The sequence below is a fragment of the Trachinotus anak genome, unplaced genomic scaffold (genome assembly GCF_046630095.1).
Source record: "Trachinotus anak isolate AG129_WGS33_773 ecotype Australia unplaced genomic scaffold, CSIRO_AGI_Tana_v1 ptg000021l, whole genome shotgun sequence".
In the NCBI taxonomy this organism is placed as follows: Eukaryota; Metazoa; Chordata; class Actinopteri; order Carangiformes; family Carangidae; genus Trachinotus; species Trachinotus anak.
Window position 1 is genome coordinate 29,067,111 of NW_027273872.1, and position 15,489 is coordinate 29,082,599.

The window sequence follows — 15,489 nt, forward strand, 5'->3', positions numbered from 1 at the left end:
GCCTTAGGTCCTCAGGCCCTTCTGGCTGTTTCAAAGTCGAGGCATAAATCTAAAGGTGACCGAGCTTTTGCCTTCAGGACTCTCGACTTTGGAACAACCTGGTGGATGAGATGAGGCAGAGTCAGTGACTAACCCTACCAACCTCAGTTGTTACAGTTACAATAATAAACATGCAGTCTGTACTGACAGCAGCGTCCTTACCATCATTGTCGTGGTTACTATAATAATGGTCATGGATTGGTTAGGTTTAGGAAAAGATGGTGATTTAGGTTAAAATAAGTACTTCCTCCACATTAGACAATCTTTGTTGTCATGGTTACAATAATAACAACGAACGGTCAATGATAATAGAAACAACATAAACTGCTACTTTCACATGGGAATCAAACACTGCTCTCCTGTGTCATATTCCTATGCTTTGTTGTCCTATCCATCCCCCCCAACCTCCTCCTGACATGGACTTTGTTGCTCCATAAATTACATCACCACACTTTTCCTTTTGCTCCTGTCATCATTACTACGACCACTAGATGTCGCCTAGCAACGAAACCTACGATAACCTGCTGACAGATGACCTATGGGCTCGTTTGTTACAGGACAGTCTCTTAATTTCTGTTGTTATAATGTTGTTGTTGCTTTTGCTTCATTAAACAGTTTTTAAAGGTCCTAAATAAATAAAGTTATTATTATTATTATTATCATTATTATTATTATTAACTACAAACCATATAAGAGGTTCCTTTCTTGACAGCCAGAGTTTTCCAGAATAAAGACTCCAGTTTGAGAAAAAAAAGTTGTATTTAATTAAGTGTTATTAAACAAGTTTAAGAAACCGTCAGTAACCATCAGTAACAGATCAGTAATTATCAGTAACCATCAGCAGACGTCAGTAACCATCAGGAACCATCATTAACATATCAGTGACAGTCAGTAACCATCAGTAATCATCAGTAATAATCAATAACACATTAGTAACCATCAGTAACGGTCAGTGATCATCAGTAATCAACTGTAACCATCAGTAACACACCAGTAATTGTCAGTTACCCTCCGTATCCATCAGTATCCATCAGTAACCATCAATAACAGTCAGTTACCATCAATAACTATCAATAATCATCAGTATCCATCAGTAACCATCAGTAACAGTCAGTTACCATCAGTAACTATGAGTAATCATCAGTATCCATCAGTAACCATCAGTAACAGATCAATAATTATCAGTAACCATCAGCAGACGTCAGTAACCACCAGTAATCATCATTAAAATATCAGTGACAGTCAGTAACCATTAGTTACCACCAGTAACCATCAGTATCCATCAGTGTCCATCAGTAACCGTCAGTATCCATCAGTAACACACCAGTAACCGGGGGGGGCTTTATGAGAGCAGACGGTGGGGGGGAAGATGTTTATAATGGCACCATGAAATAACACTAAATGACAATGTGATGCTGTTGATGAGTCAAGAGGTTTGTCAGAGGAGCAGTATTCTGACAATGACCTGAAACAGATCACACAAGAGCTTTTAAAGAGGAAAGAGAGTCATGATGTATGAGAGTCTGTCACTGACTTTAACCCAATACTTCACCCCACCCCAGCAGAGAACAGATCTCAGGTCACAGTTTGACAGAAGGACTGAATCAATCATCAATAATAGATTATTAACAAATGAAAAGAAAGGAGTTGGTTGGTTTTCATAGTTTAACCAAACACTAACATTTTTTTAATTAGTCTTTTATCACTTTGACCAAATCAAAGTTTTATTGTGGCCACTGAACACTTTAGTTGTGTTTTAGTTGGATTGATGTAGTCACTGTTGGGTATCACTGTCTTCCTCCTCAGAGGCAGCTCAGTCATCCTCAGTCTACCAATAAACTTTTTTAAAATATCTGCAAAACAAGAGAAGAGAGAGCTGCGATTGAACCAAATTGTGATGTCATCAGGTTTGAAAAGGGGGCAGGGCTGCATAAAGTAAAGTAATGTTTACATTTATCAACTTAGTTCAATGAGTCATTCTATATTCTTATATTCGTTCTTATAAACAGTCTACCCTCCCTGATTTGACTGTCTACCCTCCCTGATTTGACTGTGGTGAAAAAATAATAGGAACACTACAGTCCTCCAGAACGACCACACAGGTGACTCAACACTTCGTTAACACAGGTACAATAAAAACTGAACATTGAAACCTTCATGAAGGAGGATTTATGACAGGACTGTTCTGTTAGACTGACAAAGGTGTTCCTAATAAACTGCGAACTATACTGGATTTAGTTTAAGTGCAACATGGAATTATTGTTTCATAAAGATAAAAAAAGAATATGACAGTAGTTCAGTCAGCCTGATGTTGACACAAACACACACACACACACACACACACACACACACACACACAGACACCCTGACCAAACAGGCTCTATGTAATCAGATAAACTACAGAGCTGAAGAACTATAAGCTGGTTGATGACATCATGACCTTTCACATTACACAGTTATGATGTCATGTCATTAACAACTGGATTTCATCTGGTCTGAGACTCGGTGTTGAGAGATGCCCCCAGACCTGGTTTTGAAATGTAATCAGTATTGGCTCAGCAGTGATCCACTCAGTGATCCAGCTCTGTGTTTCACAGAGACCTGAATGGAGTGGTGACCCATCATCACAGCAGCTGCTGCTAACAGGAGGAACAATCAGAGAAGGGGGAGGGCCGGGGGGGTGGGGGTGGGGCAGATCCGTGTGAGCGTGAATAACCAGATACTGTTACCAAATCTGTTACCAAATTTCACAAACAAACAGTGGGAACTCAGCCTCTTCCTCTCTCTGAGGTGTAGCTCTCATTTCCTCTCATAGCCTTTGTTTCTTCTCATCCATCTCCTGATCCTCTCCTCACCTCCTCCCCGCTCCTCCCCCCTCCTCTGAATGCCTCCCTCTCTCCCCTCCAGGTTGCTCTCAGCCTCCTCCCGTCCTCCTCTCGTTACCATTTTATAGGCTTGTTAGTTCCACTTGAGATGCCAAACAAAAAACAATCCAAACCCAGCGAGCTGCTACCTTTCTGCAGAGTCTAAACAAACAGGATATGAGCTGAAACAGTGACACAGTCCACCCCCACCCGCCCGCCCACCATAAATCCTCATATAGGATTTAGACACTTAAACACACACAAGCTGTGTAACAGCAAACACAAAGTCATTTTTTACCTTTGAATTCACAGGGTCGGAGCAGATATAGTTCTTCAGTGAATTCTGCCTGATCGATGCCTCACTCCTCAATAATAATTAATTCTAGTTTTTATTGGTATTTATTAGGGTGCATCCCTTTCGGTGCATCCGAAATGAAAATTCTTGGCCGAAAACAAAAAATGAGGAAACCAAGGCCAAAAACCGAAAACAGAAACACCGAAAGAAATGATTATGTCAATTATTAGAACCATAGCATTTTTGGCTACGATGTGTACTAACCTCACTAAAATCAAGGCATTGCAATAAATCAATTACAAAAGTATGAAAATATTTATTTAGCACTGACATTACAACAATGCACAATATAAATTAAAATTAAAAATAAAATGTTTAACTTGACCCCACTCATGTGTACATTACATAGTAATGTGCAGGCTTATAACTGACTGGCCTGCTGAAAGGCTGTAAAAATTAAATATGTTCTCTCATAAAAACACAAAGTGCTTTTTAAATATTTCTCTGTAGGACTACTACACACAGGAAACGGGATAAGAGCCAGCATGTCTGCAGTGTGGACTTATTTCACTATCTCAGAGAAAGACCCACGAATAGTGATTTGCAAAACATGCAATGCTGAAATTTCAAGAGGGGGTGCATCTGCAAAGAGTTTCTCCACGTCGGGTTTAATTTATCACCTGAAATCCAAACATCCCCATCACCATTCTGAATATGAGAAGAATGCTGCTGGCTGCACTGTTTGCTCGCGATCACGTTTCCCGCGTGCTGGACGCGCTGTCTGCCACGTGATCACAAGTTTCGGCCGTGTTGTTTCGGTGATTTAGGTCTTTCGGCCGAAAACCGAAAATGCACTTTTGGGTCATTTTCGGCCGAAAATTTTCAGTGGCCGAATTTTCGGTGCATCCCTAGTATTTATCAATACACTTCCTATGGAGAGTGTCTCTGTCCAATCACAGTCACGAATTCAATTCTCTAAAATATACAGTGGCATGGACCCAACTGTACACTCACTGAGCACATTATTAAGAACACCTGTACACCTGCTTATTCGTGCAATTATCCAATTTAATCGAATTCAATTCATTTCATTTGTATAGAACCAAATCCTAATCTACATGATACCAAGGCTCTTTATAGGGTCAGGTCAGACCTTTATCATAGAGAAAAAACCCACCAGGTTTCACAAAGAGCAGCAGGGGGGAGGAATAACTCCCTTTAACAGGAAGAAACCTTCAACAGAACCAGGAGGTGGGGGGAGGGGGGGACCAACTGGGTTTAAGAGGAAAAAGAGGGGGAGGGGAGAAGAGAGAGGGGAAAAGCAAGAGAGAGAGACCAGGAACAGCTGTGTAGGTAATGGTGTTATTATTATTATTTTTTATTATTATTATTTTTTATTCATGTTGTATTGGTGGGTCTGGATCCTGCTGCTGCAGAAACTGAGATACCTGAGAATCCAATCCAATCAGTCAATCATGAGGCAGCAGTAGATCCAGGTGAGGAGCTTCAGTTCATGTTCACATCAAATATCAGAATCTCAGACACTCTGACTGACATGATTGTTGCTGCTTTGAGTGTTTCTGAAACTGAAGACCATGTCAAGGTCCACTTCCTGTCACCAAGACTAGAAACCTGAGGCTGCAGTGGACTCAGGCTCACAGACACTGGACAGGTGAAGACCTGGTCTTATGGATCTGGATTTCTGCTGAGGCACCAGATGGTAGGGTCAGAGTCTGGATCCATGGACCAACCTGTCCAGGTGGTTGTCAATTGATGGTGTGGGGATGTTTTCTTGACACACTTTGGGCCTTAATACCAATCAGTCCTGGTCTGAAGCTCTGTTTGTCTGGGTCTTGTTGCTGACCATGTTCATCCTTCATGGCCACAGTTCACCATCTTCTAACAGCTACTTCCTGCAGGATAATGCTCCATGTCACAAACCGGTTCCATGAGTTCAGTGTCTTCTTGTTCAACCATTATAGTTGATGACAGCCATGACATGTCTCATTTTGTTGGGTCTATGACTGCACAGACCAACGTGTGGCACTCTGGACCTGACAGAGGATGTGGAGCTCTGGGATGTGTCTCCTCTGACTGCAGCTTCCTGAACTATTTTCCTCCTGTGCCATGAAGTTCCAGCTTTTCGGTCAATTCCAAAACTCTTCAAGGAGACTTCCAGGGTATCCTTGTTGTGTTTTTTGGAGGCCATTTTGCACTCACTTGCTGTCAAAGAAGTCTTGTTTTTGTCTCATGCAGGGCATTCTGATGCATCTGAGCTGTGCCTTTACCAGCAGGGTGGGGATGCTGGTAGGTAGGAAGGTAGGAAGGTAGGAAGGAAGGTAGGATGGTAGGAAGGTAGGAAGGAAGGTAGGAAGGAAGGTAGGTAGGAAAGTGAGTAAGGAGGAAGGAAGGTAGGTAGGAAGGTAGGAAGGTAAGTAGGTAGGTAGGTTGGAAGGTAGGTAGGTAGGTAGGAAGGTTTTACATTATACTTGGAGGAATTCATTTTAATTTCATGTATTTGTTTGACAAAGATTGATTTTCAAGCAGCAGTGTATCTTCTATCAATATCAAACTTTCATTAAACATAGTTCACTATGAACAATACTGACATTTGACAGAAGTTGAAGTGTATTAAAATCTGAGGGACGGTGAGATTGTCATGTGTGTATGTTGTAGATTTGTTTGAGTGATGGATCATAGAAGTATAAAAGACATGTTATGAAAGTTTTTCAAAATATCCAGAGGAACAGAAAAATCATCATCACCCAGTTGAATGATAACAACATGTGAGGTGCAGCTCCAGTCCTCAGTTCTTTACATCTGCTGCTGCTGTGTTGTACTCCTGGCTCTCGGTGACAGACTGTTCCACACTGCTATCAGAGCCATCAGCACCCTGTCTGTCAGGGTGTGTTTGTTTTCTGTGGTGGAGGGGAGGTGCAGCCTGAACAAACATGTCCTTTGAGTCAGTGGCTGCAGAGCTAATATTGACCAGCACGCTCGGCAACATGCAGCAGGTCAAATTAAGCACAGTAGTGACGGTCACAGTGCAAAGAGCTAATAACACGCCTTATCACCTGGATGAATTAGCCTCTGTCTGTGAGATTGATCACACCATACAAATGCACACATGCACGCTGCAGTAGTGTAGGTTGTGTGTTTGGATCCAGCCTGTGTTGTATTTTCTCCTCAGGTGTTTATTCCCTTCCACCTCATACGAAGAACAGTGTTATGAAGCTAAGCAGAGACTCACTCACTGCTGTCTTTACATGATGTGGTCAGAGCTCATGAGGCAACGTCAGACAAGTTCATCCTGTTAGTGTCCCTGTTCATGTTTATAATTTTCAGTTCAACACAACAAAAAACTGTTCAGTCCTGCTCCACACAAAACCTCACTGTACACACACTTTTTATTGCCACAAGCGCGCACACACACACACACACACACACACACACTGTTGTTTTTCTGTTTCTGTTCTGTCAGACGACTGAATTAGCAGAAACAGTGTTTTAATTATTGATGACTATTTAGAACTTTACCTGTTATTGTACATTCTACTTGTATTTAATCCAGTCTGGAGACTGTGAGGAGACGTTCTGATCTCAGGTGAAGAGATGTTCTGATCTCAACTGATGAAAAATAATTTAAAGAGGAAACAAAAACCCCTTGTTACTGACATCAGCAGAGGGGACAGAAGATGCTGGACCTGCTGTCTCATTATCAGCACATTAAAGCTTAGGTTTCATGGCTCCTGGTCAAATATTAAATCATAAAGTCTGTCTATGTTTGCTCTCAGGCTCGATCAGCACAGCAGCACTTCCATCACTTGTTGAAGAGGAACACACATCAACTGTAACACTGCTACACAAGTTCGACAAAGGTTTGTCATCACACTGTTCTGTTGATTTCATTCGTCAGTGGCTGATAATTTGGTCCCATATATTTAATTTCTTGAGGCTGTAACATGAATAATAACTTGAAAATCAAACTCAACCACCACGCTGAGATGACTTAAGTGTGTTTTTAATGGAGCGCGAACAAGGCATTTCACCTGCAGCTTCCTCAGGCTCGCTCAGCAGAATCCTGAATAATCATTCATTAATTAACACTAAATAACAACTAAACTTAACTTATTCCCCCTTAAGTGAGGTTAACATGACATTTCTGTACAATACTAAGATAAGAAACACAAGTGACCCAATAGACCAATGTTTTTATCCGAAGATTTTGTTTCCCTTAGACCTTCTGAGGCTTGGTGAGACAGATTCACTCATCTTGTTTTTTTGGTTCTTAATCACAGTTACTTCTACACCGTCCTAGGACTCATGGTTAACACAGGAATCCTTGGCTTGCTCCAGCTGGTTCACCTAGATCTAAGATGACTCTGTGTGACTGATGAGGTCAGCTGATTCTGAGTCAGTGATGAGCTGGTCTATTAGCTGATCAATGGATAGAACAGTGTGATGTACACCGGTGTTGTGGGTTGTGTTGTTTAGCCACTCACTCAGTATAGAGGAAAAAGTTTATTATTATCATTACATTATTATCTCAAAAGTTACATGTTATCTCCATCACATGATAACAGGTCAAATATCTCGTTGGCTCAAGAAAACCAAAAGATGATGTTTCTAAATTATTATCCATCTGTTACTTCATAAAGTTAATGTGTAAAAACATCACAAATGTATTTGTGACTGAAGCACAACAGGACTGATGACTGATTGAGAGACACAATAACAAAGACATTCTGTCTCTTCAAACTTCTCTTTCTGGTCATTTTACAGTAAACACAGTGAAATCTCAACTCAGTCTTTGTCTTTAACTGATGTGTTTTGGTGACATTTTGGTTATAAAATCAGGATTTGACCAGAAGAGGTCCAGACCTGGTCTAGTTTTTCTTGCTTTTCTTGCTTGTTTAGGCTAATGTTAGCGTGTTTAGGTTAATGTTAGCCTGTTCAAGCTCACAACATCAGCAGCTACAGTCATTGTTGACAGAGGTGTGAAGCTCTGGTTCTGGTGTGCAGACCGAAATATAACTGAGGAGGAATAAACACACAGTGGAACATCAGCTCTGCTTGAACTATCAGCAGGAACTTTACAGACACATGCCCTCTGACAGATACAGACATCACATGTCAAACCCAGTGCATCTCATTGGCTGTTACTATCCATCATATAGTTCTTGCATGAGCATTTCATATATGACAATACAAAAATATTCATCCTCTTAAGCAATTGAGAACACGTTTTTCATACATGTTAACAGTCACTGTTCAGTCTGTTAAAGTACAACACTGATTTTTATATTTATAATTTTCACACCACACATCTGTCACCATGTTAGGCATTTAAATTACTGCTGACTATACAGAGATGTGTGTGTGTGTTAGTTAGTACAGTGTTAGAATTTGGTATGGAGACTTGTGGTACTCTATTTACTATCAGGACCTGATCAACCAGAGTGACAAACTGAGGAACCCTGAGAGGAGCCTCAAGTGTCCTTTAACTTTTAAAGCGATGTTTTTTAATTGGGTCGGGAGTGTGCAACAGAGGCTAATATTAATTAATGTCTCTAAACTAATATCACTATATCTCACTAATTAACTTCAGTTTAATCTAAAACTACAGCAACCAACCTCATTCCCCTGACAGTAAACCTTTATTTTGAAGGAGCCATTTTATAGTTTTGTCATGTTTGTTTTTTGTCGGGAAAACAGATGATACTTTAGTACCCTCACTGAACAGAGCTGTCTATAGGTGGAATCAGTGCAGCGTTAAAACTGAGAGTCTACTGTATGATAGCAGTTTGTACTGTAAATAGCACAATTATATCCAGTGCAGAGCCTCCCTGCAAACATAGAAGACTAATACAAGAGGATGCACCGACATTCAGCATCTGCATATGGAGCTTATTGTTGCAGCTAATTGAACTGAGCAGTGTACGCATCATGTGCCTCCATAAAGAGAGGTGAACAAATATGTGGAGGTTAAACGTAGGTGGAAATATGTACAGAATTAAAGGAACTGCAGCCTGAGAGTGTGTAGTTTAAAACACATAAAATACTTAACAAAAACACTACGTCTACCACAGAAAGAGAAAGAAATGTATACACACATCACAATTACTATATACCTATTGTCCCTGTATTGGTTATTAACATGATATTTATTATTAATATATTGATTGTTATTATAGTATTGATTGGCATATTTGCAGCCTCCTGAGAGAAAGAAAGAAGTACTTTTATGTGTCAATTGGTCACTTATATCTGACATCAAAAATAAAGAAACTAACACACCCAGGTTGCATTAGTGTGCACACCCTTCTAACAGCTGCTGGTGCCTAATTGTGTTTTAAAAGATTGAACTAATTACATTACAAAGGAAACCAAAGCCAATTTGCCTTTTCCTGAAACCAACTGGAGGTTTCCTAATCAGATCAGTGGAAACCAGGACTTTACTGAAGAGCCTCTGTGTTAGAGCAGAGGTGGTCATAATGAAAACTGTACAGACTGTTTCTGCAGGGCTGCAATGGAGACGACTGTCATTGTTGCTGGATCAGCAGCTCTGACCTTCACTCTGTTTGTGTGTCAGTGCAGTGGAGGGTGAAGGAACGTCAACAATGGGGAATCTCACCCTGAGGAAATTATTAGAGGGTTTACCCACTTTAGGGCACAGACCATGAAAAGGTCACAGGTCCAAGACCACCCAAAGTGCTGTAGAGTAAAGGATCAGTGATGGGACAACAACACCAGGGAGCCAGCCGCTATCTGCCCCCCAGCTGCTGTCCTGTGAAGAGAAAGCAACAGTTAGCACAGCTACACAGTGTGGGGAGGTTGCACACACTGAAGGCATTCTAACACACCCACACTCATGCACATTAAACTATCAACGCATAGGAAGAGGGGGAAAAAGAAAACAATTCAATCAGCAGGAGGAATCTGAGGATCAACAATTTATAATAAATACAAAATAAAACACAAGAGAATACACTGGCACCTAATGACCAACAACCAGCCAGCCTAAGAACAGCCTACTGAACTATATGAAACCCCCAAAACAATCAACAGAACAAAGAAAAAAAGAGAACAGGGACCCCACGCTTGTACAATCACTGCCAAACCAGAGACACACAAAACAAGACACACAAAGAAATAAAAAAACAGAGAACCAACCAAATGAGATTAATAACCATAACTTTAGCTATAGTTACCACACTGAGTAAAACTATAGAGGAGTAGTAGTAGTAGTAGTGACAAAACAGCAATCGTACCATGGCTTGGAGGACGGATTTGGAGATGGCCACACACTGTGATACACAGCCTGGACCACAACACCTGCCAAGTACACTAGATATAGATACTAAAATTACTAATTAATCATTACACTCAAATTAAAAGCAATGTCAGCCCACGCATACACACCACAGAGCAGCAGCACAGTTTTCCGGACCACACGGGCTGAGAACCACAGCTCAATCACTATATACAGCAGAGAGTCATTTAGTTACAGTTCTGACAGAAGCTGCCCACAGTTAAAATTAAGTTGACCCAGCCCACCTCAGCAAAACAGATGCGTTAAACCAAGGCGCAAGATGCACAGGCAACTAGCACGGCACACGGGACAATCACTTCACGGCAACAGCCTACCCTACAAGCACAGAGGAGCTGGATCATGCAGAGACACCTGAGACGCCAGTCACACCAAACAATAGCCACACCAAACTACAGGCACACAAATCTAAAACCACATCTAACTATAGTCACACCAAACTACAACCACATCAAACTACAGCCCCACCAAAATAAAGCTGAAACATTAGTAGTACAGCCGAAAGCCAGCTGAACTTAAACAGCATCATTGGAGGTGACAAGGACCACCCACTTCCAGCAATGGGGGAATGGGAGACATGATCCGAACTGAGGTCTGATTCCTGGAGGGAGGGCGAAGGCCAAGGTTAGTTTAACTTGGATCACAAGGAGCTAGGACAAAGTGTGAGATCACATGGCCTGAACTGTGGAGACTGGAGCCATTTCACATCTACTTCCCACTCCAATCAAACCTCCACACCTGTAAGAGGATGAGAAGCTGCATAACTGGCATCTTAAGATTTTTTTGGGGGGGGATTTTTTTTTTTTTTTCAGTAATTATTTCTGTTTTATGTACAGTGACTTACTGTATACTGATGCAGTAACTGTAATTCTATTTTTCTTTTTTTGGTGTAAAAACTTTTCACAAAAACTGCTGTAAAAAACTAAATTGATTACTGCAGAAAATCTACTTTTGAGTTGCATAGAAGACTGTCTGAGAAAATGACAATACTGTAAATTAACTGTTCTCTGAATATTTTCAATTTTTGTATTGTGTGAAGCCTGTATGATAACATTCAAAGATATACAGTACAAAGTTGTAAAGACAGCAGTTGTCACAGTCACTGGAGCCGACAAAGGAGAACCCAGAAGCACGACAAAGAGACAGGCGAGTAGCAGGGGAAGATCAGTTTACTAGTTCCAGAAAACAGGCAGAGTCACCCCTCCAGTCAGGGTTTGGAGGGGCGAAGAAGTGGGCTCTCATTAACAGGTTTGACCTTGGAAACATGGAATGTGGGGTTAATCCTCATGGATGATGGTAGACGGAGACGGACAGCCACAGGATTGATTTTTTTAGAGATCGGGAACGGGCCCACAAAACGGGGAGCCAACTTCTTGGAGTCCACTCGCAGAGGAAGATCCCGTGTCGACAGCCAGACACGTTGTCCTGGGGTGTACCGGGGTGCAGGATTGCGATGTCGATTGGCTGATCGTTGGTAACGGTCGGAAGAGCGCAGGAGTGTGGAGCGGGCCTGCATCCAAGTGCGCCGACACCGTCGGATGAATGCCTGAACATAGGGAACGCTGGCTTCCCGTTCTTGTTCCGGAAAGAGCGGTGGTTGGTAGCCCCGGGAGCATTGGAAGGGTGAAAGACCAGTGGCTGAACTGGGCAGAGTATTATGAGCATACTCAATCCACAGGAGCTGCTCAGACCATGAGGAGGGATTGCGGGAAGCAAGGCAGCGCAGAGCTGTCTCCATCTCTTGAGTCATGCGTTCCGCTTGACCATTGGGCTGTGGGTGAAAACCAGATGACAAACTGACAGTAGCCCACAGCATCCTGCAAAAGTCGGACCAAAAGTGAGAGGTGAATTGAGGTCCCTGGTCAGAGACCACATCAGATGGGAGACCATGTAGCCGGAACACATGCTGTAACAAAATTTCAGCCATTTCCTTGGCAGTGGGTAATTTGGGTAATGGTATGAGCCGGGCAGCTTTGGAAAAACGATCAATAACAGTGAGTATAACTGTGTTATCGTTAGAAGGTGGTAGGCCGGTGACAAAGTCCAAAGAAACGTGAGACCAGGGACGGCGAGGGACTGGCAGAGGATGAAGGAGACCGGATGGAGCTTGATGAGAGATCTTATATTGAGAGCAGATATGGCAAGCAGCAACAAACTCCCTGGTGTCCCTTTCCATGGAAGGCCACCAGAAGCGCTGTCGAAGAAGGGCCAAAGTGCGTCTCACCCCAGGATGGCAAGCCAGACGAGAAGAGTGCCCCCACTGGAGAACTTCCGAACGGAGACTGTCTGGAACAAACAATCGGTTCTCTGGACAAGCACTAGGAACAGGGTGTTCAGTGTGGGAGCGTTTCACCCTCTCCTCCACTTCCCAGGTTACCGCCCCGATGACGCATGCAGAGGAGAGTATACCTTCAGGCTGGGATGGGGAATCTTCTGACTGGAACTGACGGGACAGGGCATCAGGCTTGACGTTCTTGGAACCCGGTCTGTACGAGAGAGAGAAGTCAAAACGGTTAAAGAAGAGAGCCCACCTTGCTTGACGAGAGTTAAGTCTCTTGGCTGATCGGATGTACTCAAGGTTTTTGTGGTCAGTCCAAACCACAAATGGTTGCTCCGCCCCCTCCAACCAGTGTCTCCATTCCTCCAGTGCAAGCTTGACCGCCAACAGCTCCCGGTTCCCAATGTCATAATTCTTCTCCGCTGGGGCCAGTTTCCGGGAGAAGAAAGCACATGGGTGAACCTTCTGGTCCTCAGCCGACCGCTGAGAAAGAACAGCCCCGAAACCGGTGTCCGAGGCATCCACCTCCACTATAAACTGGCGAGCAGGGTCTGGAAAGATGAGAATAGGAGCAGAGGTGAAGCGTGACTTCAACTCACCAAAAGCCGCTTCAGCCACGGAGGACCACCGGAAGGGCTCAGTGAGGGAAGTGAGAGCGGTGAGGGGAGCTGCCACTGAACTGTAGTTACGAATGAACCTTCGATAGAAGTTGGCAAATCCCAGGAAGCGTTGAAGCTCCTTGCGTGTGGATGGAGTTGGCCAGTCAGTGACTGCCTTGATCTTGGCCGGGTCCATCCGGATGTTGCCAGTGTTGATGATGAAACCCAGGAAGGATACCTCTGAAGCGTGAAATTCACACTTCTCTGCCTTGACAAAGAGCTGGTTCTCCAAGAGCCTCTGGAGGACTTGACGTACATGCACCACGTGCTCTTCCCTGGACTTAGAGAAAATGAGAATATCATCCAAGTACACAAAAACAGATATGTTGAGCAGATCCCGCAGAACATCATTGACTAATCCCTGGAAGACTGCAGGAGCGTTAGTGAGCCCAAATGGCATGACCAAATACTCATAATGACCACTAGGAGTATTAAAGGTGGTCTTCCACTCATCGCCCTCCCTGATTCTCACCAAATGATAAGCGTTGCGGAAGTCAAGTTTAGAGAAAATGGTAGCCCCTTGTAGTAGTTCAAAAGCAGAGGAGATTAATGGAAGAGGGTACCTGTTTTTTACAGTAATGTCATTAAGCCCCCTGAAGTCAATGCAAGGTCGTAGGGTCTTGTCCTTTTTTTCCACAAAGAAAAACCCTGCTCCAGTGGGAGACGATGATGGTCGTATGATCCCTGCCACCAGGGAGTATTTCTCCATAGTCTTTGTCTCAGGAACTGATAAGGAGAAGAGTCGCCCCCTAGGGGGAGATGTACCTGGGAGGAGGTCAATGGCACAATCATAAGGGCGATGTGGTGGCAAAGAGGTGGCCCGGGCCTTATTGAAAACCTCCTTCAAATCCAGGTAATCAATAGGAACTCCTGACAGGTCTGGAAACTCAGAGGGGACAGTCAAACCAGAGGCAGTTGACAGGGCAGACTTCAAACAGACAGCATGACAATGAGTACTCCACTGCAGTATAGTTCCAGAAGACCAGTCAATGTGTGGATTATGTCTCCTAAGCCAAGGAAACCCCAAAATGACAGGTTGTTGTGGAGCATTGATCAGGTGAAAAGAAAGAGTCTCCGTGTGATTACCTGAAATGGTCATTTGAAGGGGAGTAGATCGATGTGTAACCCGGAAGAGGAGACGACCATCCAAGGCTGAGGCGTCGATAGGTTTCTCCAGATCCACACGACCAAGACCCAGCTGGGAGGCAAGAGTCATATCCAACAGGCTTTCATCCGCACCAGAGTCAATGAGGGCTGGAACAGTCTGATAATTCCCAGAACAGAGCAGCTTGACCTGAACCAAAGGCCGAGAGGGCATTTTAGAGTTCACAAACCGGCTCACCAGCGCCCTCGGGATGACTGGTGAGCCATGTCTTTTACTGGACACGAAGAGGCGAAATGGCCGTCCTGACCACAGTACAGACACCTGTTCTCCCGGCGCTGTCGTTCTGCAGTGGACAGCCGTGTCCTTCCCAGCTGCATAGGCTCAGGAGCGTCACCAGGAACATTAGTGCGCTGCTCAGAAGGACGCCCCGGAGTGCCAGGGGAAGCAGCAGACCGGACTCTCTCCCTGTGCCGCTCCCGCAGACGACTGTCTATGCGGATAGACAGAGACACAAGTGCGTCCAAATCAGCAGGAAGATCGCGGGCCGCCAGCTCATCTTTGATGTCATCAGAGAGGCCGTTGTAGAAGGCATCGAAGAGCGAAGCAGCGTTCCAGTTACTCTCAGCTGCTACCGTACGGAACTCAATAGAGTAATCGGATACAGACCTTCCCTCCTGCACCAGGTTAAACAAACCCCGAGCGACCTCTCTTCCGGGTGTGACATGGTCGAAAACTTTCCGCAGCTCATCGGAGAACAGCTTGACAGATGAGCAAATGGCCGATTTCTTCTCCCACTCTGCGGTTCCCCAGTCTCTAACTCTGCCGGCAAGCAGAGAGACAATATACGCCACCCGAGACCTTTCAGTGGGGAAGGCGGAAGGCTGGAGTTCAAAGGCAAGGGAACACTGCACAAGGAACG